The sequence below is a fragment of the Sebastes umbrosus genome, chromosome 4 (genome assembly GCF_015220745.1).
Source record: "Sebastes umbrosus isolate fSebUmb1 chromosome 4, fSebUmb1.pri, whole genome shotgun sequence".
Classification (NCBI taxonomy): domain Eukaryota; kingdom Metazoa; phylum Chordata; class Actinopteri; order Perciformes; family Sebastidae; genus Sebastes; species Sebastes umbrosus.
This window is the reverse complement of record NC_051272.1, coordinates 33,565,105-33,573,949: the sequence shown is the minus strand read 5'-3', so window position 1 is coordinate 33,573,949 and position 8,845 is coordinate 33,565,105.

Here is an 8,845-nt window from a genome sequence, read left to right as displayed (position 1 = left end):
CAGTTGCTTGTTCTTTCTGTTATATCATTACAGATGGGTAACCTTAGGAGTTTTAGGCTGGTCAGTAGAGGTGGGTCACATGGATGTATGGACGTTTTTTGCCTTCATATACGTAATTCGATATCCAAAAATGGCAACATTTGCCATAAAGCAGTCCAACTCGGTCATTTCTAAATTGCCTACAAACACAACTGGAGGTTAAAGGGATGGCTACCTTGGTAGAAACAGTAGAGAAAAACACATTATTATATAATTAATATCTCACTATCAGCAATACATTTTAGTCTTGATTTTACAAATATTTGCATGGGATCTTATTGCAGACTGTTGTTTCAGCATCTACTTGCTATCAATGTTTGCTGCTTGTGTTACTTCTGCCGATATCCCGTAGTCCTACAAGTACCACTTTGTTGCGTAGTCTGTGGTAAGATGGCCTTTGAAACTGGAAAACAAACTGTAGTCACAGCATGCAGATTTAGGTCACCTCTCAACTGTTGTGCAGAGTGAGCAGAATCTGCATTTACCACCCGTCAGGCACCAAATGCTACTAAAACTGAGTGACTTAGTCATTGAGACCATAACATTCTGAATGCATTTATAAACAGTCTTTCCTTCTGCTTAAACTCTGCTTAAAACCACCTCCTCATCATCATGAGCCGACTGTATCCAAGAAAAACAACATAGCAACAGGCTGTTGATTAGCTGTCTATTCTGCCACTACTCTAAACAACAAACTTTTCCTTTCTTCTCTGCCTCAAGTGACACTTTATGTAAATATTTCTGATTGCGAGTCTAGCCTATTATGCCATGCTGTAATGTGTTAGAAAGTAGGACAATAAATAGCTATTTTATCGATGTAGGCCAGGGGTCAGCAACCTGCGGCTCCGGAGCCACATGCGGCTCTTCAGCTCCTCTCCAGTGGCTCCCTGTGGATTTTTAAACATGGAAATGAATAACTGTTTTTTGTTTACATTTTCATTTTTATTTGTCATTGTTGTGGGTCTATGGTACGACAGATTGTTAGGGCCACATTGAGGAAAAAAAATAAATCTGAGATTTCGAGAATAAAGTCATAGGTTTACGAGAGAAAAAATGTCGTAATATTATGAAAATAAAGTCATAGGTTTACGAGGGAAAAATATGAGAATATTATAAAGTAGTAATTTTACGTGTTATTTTATTTTTTTCTCGTAAAGTTAAGACTTTATTCTTGTAATATGACTTTATTCTCGAAATCTACGATTTTTTTCCCTCAATGTGGCCCTAATACTCTGTCATACATTTGAAATAGGGCCCTCACTTTATTAGACTTATATACTATATACTTAGACTATAAACTGTGTTACCTTCATCACAATGCTCAAATGTTTTGCGGCTCCAGACAAATTTTATTTTATTTTTTTGCCTAAAATGGCAGACATTTTGACTTGTCATAGCAGGAAATGCGCAGGTGTTACTGAGAACATTAAAGAGTAACGTCTGTGTTTTTCAACCTGGAATCTATTTTCCCATGTTTTGGTGTCTAAGTGACTAATGGGGACAACAACTTTTGAAATTGATCCAGTATTGAGGGATAAAAGCTGCAGACTAAAAGTTACAGTCCACTAAAAGTGCTTGTTGTTTTTTCCACTGACAGGCTTCAGATTGTTATTACAAGTGTCTGACTACATTATGGAAAGAACCCTACAGAGAAATAAAAAGTCTTTCTTTACCTTTCCCTTGATCCGGTCTGTTTGTTATTGTGTGTCTCACTCAGAGAAGTCTCATTTTGAAATCTCACGTCGCATCCACATTGTGGAAATCATCTAAATATTCAGCCGTGACATGGAAAATCTTTTTATATAACACTAAGCTACGCTCTCTGTACTCCAACACAACAAACTCTGACAACTCCGGCACTCCTCTCTCCAACTCGCACTCACGTTTCCACCGTTGTCTTTTGGCAACAAGTCACATGACACAATAACAAACAGGAAGCGAAAGGTAAGAGAAACGTTTTATTTTTCATAGGGTCCTTTCCATGATGTTGTCAGACACTTATAATAACAATCTAAACCTGTCAGCCCACCGTTACATGACTCTATTCGACCAGAAAGCCCAAAAATCAGACTGTATAGAGACCAGCCAGGGACCCTTGTTGCATGTCACCTTCTTTTCCCATATTGCCTAAGGTGGATCAGAGAGGACATTCAAATAACACCAAAGGCGTTTTACGTGGTGTCATCATGTGCAAAATTACCAGTTCTCGTTTTAATGACCTCGCTACATCCACTTTAATAGAAGGTGATATCAAAATGCAAGTTTTCTTAAAACTTGGACATCATTAGGATGAATTGCAAGTACAGTGATTGTACAAATTGACTTCATATATGTTAGTACATACAGTACTGTATGTGCATTTTTATATTTATTATTTAAATTCTTTATTAGGGCTGTGTATTGGAATCTGGCGATACGTATCATGATACACGGGTTATGATTCAATATATTGTAATATATTGCGATACTGTAAACAAGGTGATATATTGCAATTTTTAAAAATCTAATTTTAGGATAACTGTCATAGTATAAAGAACACACCACCATATGCATAACATCTGAGTAAAAAAAAAAAATGTTTTATCCTATCAGAACAGCACTACTTCTTAAGGACACATACACTGAATCTTTGCCCATTAAATAAAGTATTGACTGAATTAATATTTGCAGCGATAAAAATCAATAGTGTTTTTGAGAATCGATACAGTATCACAAAACATAATATCACGATACTCTATATTTTCGAAATTTCCTCACACCCCTATTCTTTATGCTACTAAAAGACTTCAGAACTGGGTTCATTTTAAATATATATATCAAGTTTTGAAATACTAATACAACTAGAGAACCTGCTGCAGAGTGGAATGTTACTTCACAATATATGTACATTTCTGACTTAAGGCATTGACGCTATAAACGTTCCCATGTTTATTTTCTGCTCTTACATTGTGTTTGTATTCTACATTTTGTCAGTTATTGTGTAACACTTTGTGATGTCTGATCCACAAAGTTGCTATATCATAATATATATATCATGGTAATGTTGATAATCATCAGACCTCTGCTAAAGCTGACTCCTGCTTGTTATTGATATTTGATATGAGTTTAATGACTCACTTGTGTGTAGCTGCCTTTTTAGTTGTGATTTACAGTAATTACTGCTGCATCACAAGTGGAATAATGAGGCAAAAAAACAGTTTGATATAATTTAGATATACAGAGTGCCAAGAGGAAAACTACTTTAACAAAGAGGAACAGTTCATTTAATCCTGAACAACACTGACTGACGGACACTTATGTAACTAACAAACAAGATAACCCATGATATTGGTATTTCCTGACTGTATTATTGGTAAGGTGTTAATGGTATTTTGTCCACGCCCTCTCTGTCTATGTGTGAGTGTGTTGGCCTTTAGCTGCTTCTATCACTAGCTTGCTATCCCTGCAGTGGCGCTGCTTGTTATCCAGAGGTGACATTCAGACACCTCAGCCTGTGTGTGTTTGTTTTAGACTGAACTCCACCTCAGGGCTTGTCTGCATTAATTGATACTTTGACTTTTAATACTTAACTACATTTTGCCACTGTGTTAAATTTTATTATGGTATAATTTATCTTTGTAAATATAAATTTTAAAAAAATAGTCCACCCCAGTGAAAATTGGGACTGGTTCAATATTTGTTGTTTTTGTCCCAAGGTCGGATCCATGAGTGGGGGGTAGTGGTATGCATTGCTGTCTACCACAGTGTCATTCTTGATACTACCAATTGAGGCTGCCTGTGTTGATGTTTAATTCACCCAACACAGGCAGCATCCCAGGGAAACCCTGGTTGTTGTTGTTGTTGGTGGGAATATTCACAGATAACCAGTAGGCTGCTATTATCATTGTCAAATATGGATTTGTGTGGAAAAGGCATTAGCGTACCAAAGCATGTGATGGTGGCCCAGTCCTAGCTGCCCGCTGGAGTGTTAAATATGAGATGATGGACCAGCGAGTTAGAAGGTAGGTCACTGGTGATGAAAATATTGACCTTGCCTCTGGGTTGTGACTATTGATCCTGGTATAGAATTGTCCTGACAGAGGGAGGCATACGCAAAAACATACTGCTCCTTTGAATCTTCATGTTTTTCACTTGTAATATATTGTCCGAGGTCTTAATATGAAAACCAAAGTCTCTGCGTCAAGTCAGTGTTTACGACGGGTGGCCAACAGATCCACTTCCGCTTCCACCTCGGGGACCAAATCCGCTTCACCACCTCTGGGTGAAGCCTCCACTCGTCCGACAGAGGTCCGCCCCTCGACATGAGGTCGGCACCCCTGTACTCTAGTCCCGGAATTTGTTGAGCCATCAGAGACAACAGGGGCTGTGAGGTCCACAACCACAGGTTCTCCACTGTTGAAGTGGACCAAACTCTGCCCTGTCTGTTGATATAAGCCACCGTGGTGCGGTTGTTGGTCCTCACCAGTATGTGTTTTCCCCTGTATCAGGGGCCTGAAGTGCAGGAGGACCAAGACCACTGCCTGGAGCTCGAGGAGGTTGACGTGTCGGTCCTCCACCGGAGGCCACACTCTACATACCGCTCTACCTTGGCAAGTCCTTGGAGCCGATCCCAACTCACATTGGGCGAAGGCAGGGTTCACCCTGGACAGGTCTCCAGACTATCACAGGACTGACACATAGAGACAGACAACCATTCACACTCACATTCACACCTACAGGACATTTAGAGTCAACAATGAACCTAACCTGCATGTCTTTGGACTGTGGGAGGAAACCGGAGAACCCGGAGAAAACCCACGCTAACACAGTGAGAACATACAAACTCCACACAGACGGGCCCCGAGCCGGGTTCGAACCTCTTGCTGTGAAGCGACAGTGCTAACCACTGCACTAATAAAACCATTCCCTCTCAAAAATATTAGTCGACTGGGGCATCAACAAAACATCGTTTTTTTCCTCTTTGTTTACAAGACAACGCTACAGTACAGGTATTTTAGTCCAATACTGTAAAGGGCATATCTTAAAATAATATACCTGCTGACAGTTTCTATCCAGACAGTTCTATAAACAAGCAGTAACAGCAGTGATATTTAATAAAATCCTTCTTTACCTATTTAAATGACCTGGGGCTATATTTTGGTCAACACCCAAAGGCCGGTCGGCTGGCCTCCTGTCATAAAACCGCCTGAGGAAATGAATCAAAGCTCTACAGCTTAGCACTCGACCTGGATCATCACAGCAACACTCCTCGGGATTACACGGAAGTCCCATCAGTCATAAAATGAAGGATGCATTCACAATGAGTTTAGCCCCGACATCGTGACCATTGAGGTAAAATCTCACAGTCTCACCCACGGGGTAGGATTTTATGGTGAGAAATCTAAACAGCACAAACTGTTTGTAGGTTGATCTAACCATTACTGTCTTGCTTGCCGTCTCTGTAGGCAGATCTATTACAGGTCTTTCATTACTTCTGTCTATGGGTCCTGGTGGGCAGTCTCAGCCAAAGGTTTAGCTGAAGCAAAGGGCAGACTGAGGGCACACGTCCAGGAAGCTGACATACAAGACACTAATGCTGCCTCTGGCTTCTGTCTACTCTAAGGGCCTCTGACATTTGGTATTTGTTGGGAAACCATTTGTGTACATGATAAAATGCTGAGAGGAGCCCGAGGCATATTCTCTCTCCCTGTCTCTCTCTTTGTTTGCCTCTCATTTTCTACATAGAAGTACCTAAATTGTAATGACATTTCTATTCTATTCTGTTTCACTTCATTCACATTTTAGCCCCGTATCTCTGAGTTAGCCTTACAACTATAATTTCACCACTCTCTCTCTCACTGTGGAGACATTGTGCAGCCAGCGTTTCTGTTGAGAGCAGGGCCACCAATACACCATACTATGAAATTAACTTTTAGCTATTGAATTGAATTACAATAATATGAAGTCATTTTACAAGGTTCCACATGACTAATAAGTTTAAGTTAACTTCTGCACTTTTATGGTCGTCTGTTGTTCAAATGAATAAACTTGGTGATTCCCACTGAAGCCACCTATTGATTTATGGTTCTCGCGGTGAAGAGCTTCTATGTGCAAAGAAAGACACTGGCCACAGGCCAATGGGCTCTGTGTTTTCTTGGCTTGTTAAGAAGAAAAAGTCAGTTTGAGTGTGTCTGTTAGTCAGAGGAGTTTTTGCCAACATGAAGCAACAGGATACTGTACTTACCATAAAAAAACATCAACTTAATAGAATCCAGTCCCTGAGGAACAGCAATAGGCTGTGCAGTCATTCTAGTGTAGTAGTGTCTGGTTAAAGTTGCAAGTTACATAACATCCTGGGACCATGGCTGGGCAAGTTACTTGAAAAATACAAGTTTATTAATTACTCAACAGCAAGTATTTGTTTCAGTACTGTCTTTCAGTACTACTTCAAAGATTCCTTCCAGCAACCACAAAACCTCCACACCCACAAGTCTCAGTTTCTGTATTTAACATGTACACACTGAAAATGAGACATTGTGGCTGAAGGTATTCAGTGAGCATCAACAGACAACTTAGCCCAACAGTTTCCACAGAGTTTCCACACCCTCCAACTCTGAACAAACCAAGGTGATATCTGAATCTTAGACCACCAGTGACGAGCTTGCTAGGGAGACACAACATTTAAATATCAACACATTCTCACTCCCAATACCGACGCTTGGTCAGTGCCTCTATGCTTCAAACTATGACGCTGTACGTGTCAGGGACCGCATGTCAGTTTCTGCTCGTTAAATAAATAGTATCTTTTCAAAACAAGGCAAAAGTGAGCATGGCTCACATACTCCCGCTCACCGCTTGACCCCTTTAGGAACTAATGGAATAAGTCTATTGAGCACAATGTAACTTGTTACATCTTCAAGTCCAGGGTGGCCAAAATTTTTGAAAAATCCTGGACTTCTAACCCCCAAAAGGCACAACTACACTACACTGTCAACCATCATACCAAACTTGAAGTTCCTAAGTTAAATACTTTCCGAGTTCTGCTCCAAAAACGAAATTGAAGTAAAAAAAATCAGTTTTTGGCCAAAATTTCAAAAATGTTGGGCACCCTTGACTTCAAACCCCCAAAAGGCACAACTAGACCACACTGTCAACCACCATACCAAATTTGAAGGTCCCAAGTTAAATACTTTCCGAGTTCTGCTCCAGAAACGAAAGTGTGTCACGCGAACGGAAAGAAAGAAGGATGGACACGCGGAGCGCTACATACCCCCGACTACGTTGTCGCGGGGTAATAATACACTTCTGTGTTCACAGGAAATGTACAGTTTACGCTCATTACATGCATACAGTATCTTTTCAAAAATAAAATTCCAAAGTAGGTTTATTTAGTTTTTAGGGTTACTCATGCAACAAAAGTACTTGGTTAGGCTTAGGAAAGATCATGGTTTGGGTTAAAATAGGTACATTTCCTACGTAACTGTCATTAGTAAAGTCTGGAAGTAACAAAAGTTAGGTAAAATAAGTTGTCTATTACTTATCAAAACTGAGATTGAAGAAGTTCTCAGCACAAAGGGCCCCGGATATGGTGACCGTTTTATAAAAAAATAACTTTTTTTAATCATATTTGCTCCATTTCTACCCACTGTAGCTTTAAGCTTCATAACCATAATAAGCTGCATATGTGAGTTCATAATCAACGAATCAGTGTTTTTTTTGCATTCGTGTGTTCTGCAAGATGTCTGGAAATTATGAAAAACAGATGGGGAAGTGATCAAAAAGCTTGATTTCCCCAGCAGTACAAAACCAAAATATACTCAATTTACAATGATAGACAAAATGTCATTCTGGTCAGGATGACATGTAAAGGGTAAAACATCTTTCTCTCCTGCTGTGCTGTTTTCTCCTCTCCTGTTTTTAATCAACCTCCCTTATCTTATCTCTTAAATCCTCTATTATTTTCTCTTCTCTCTCTAAAGGGCCCCGCCCTTCCGCCCCTTGTGCTCATGCCCCAGAAGAGAGGGGATGAGTGCAGGAGGAGAAGAAAATAGAGAAAGAGAAGAGGGCTTAGAGATGGGAACAAAGACAGAGGGAGAGGGACTGAATGTCACGAAAGATGACAAAATAAGGAGAGGAAAGAAAGAAAAGAGAGAGGGAGCGATGGAGGCGAGCACTGCAGCAGCCAGCCACATCTTGGCGATGAGGTGTGAGGATTAGCTGTATCTGAAGCAACGCCCCCGCTATGCTCTCCAAATGAGTATTATCTCCCCCTCAACCCCCCCCCCAAGCCCTGTGTTGGCACAAGAGCAACAGCTCATACAATGCCATGTTGTCAGGGCCGGGAGGAGGAGGAGGAGGGAGTCCAACACGCTGTAGGCCTTGCTTCATTATCTGTAGCAGGTGGCAGGCAGCCGGCAGGAAAAAATAGGCAGCTATTTGGTAGCTGGTGATATGTGTGTCTGACTATGCAATGGTGATGCATGTATTGAGACAGGGTTGTATGACTGCATGGAAGTGAAATGACTGAGAGGCTGATGTGCTGCTCACGGATGGTTTGTAAGAAGGGAGATAACAAAACATTGTTGTTGTTCTGCTCATCATTTGTATTGATATACATGTTACCGATTCATATCTTTGTCTATGGCTATTAAAGCTGCACTAAGCAATATTTTTGTATTAACAATGGGAAAAATATATAATGTGAAAAGGGTCACTAAAAGTGATGAATCAACACATTCTCACTCCCAATTCATCAAGTACCACTACTTGGTCTGAGTCCCATCGGAGACCCGATGCACAAGGTACCCCTCCTACGTTATTTTTGGAC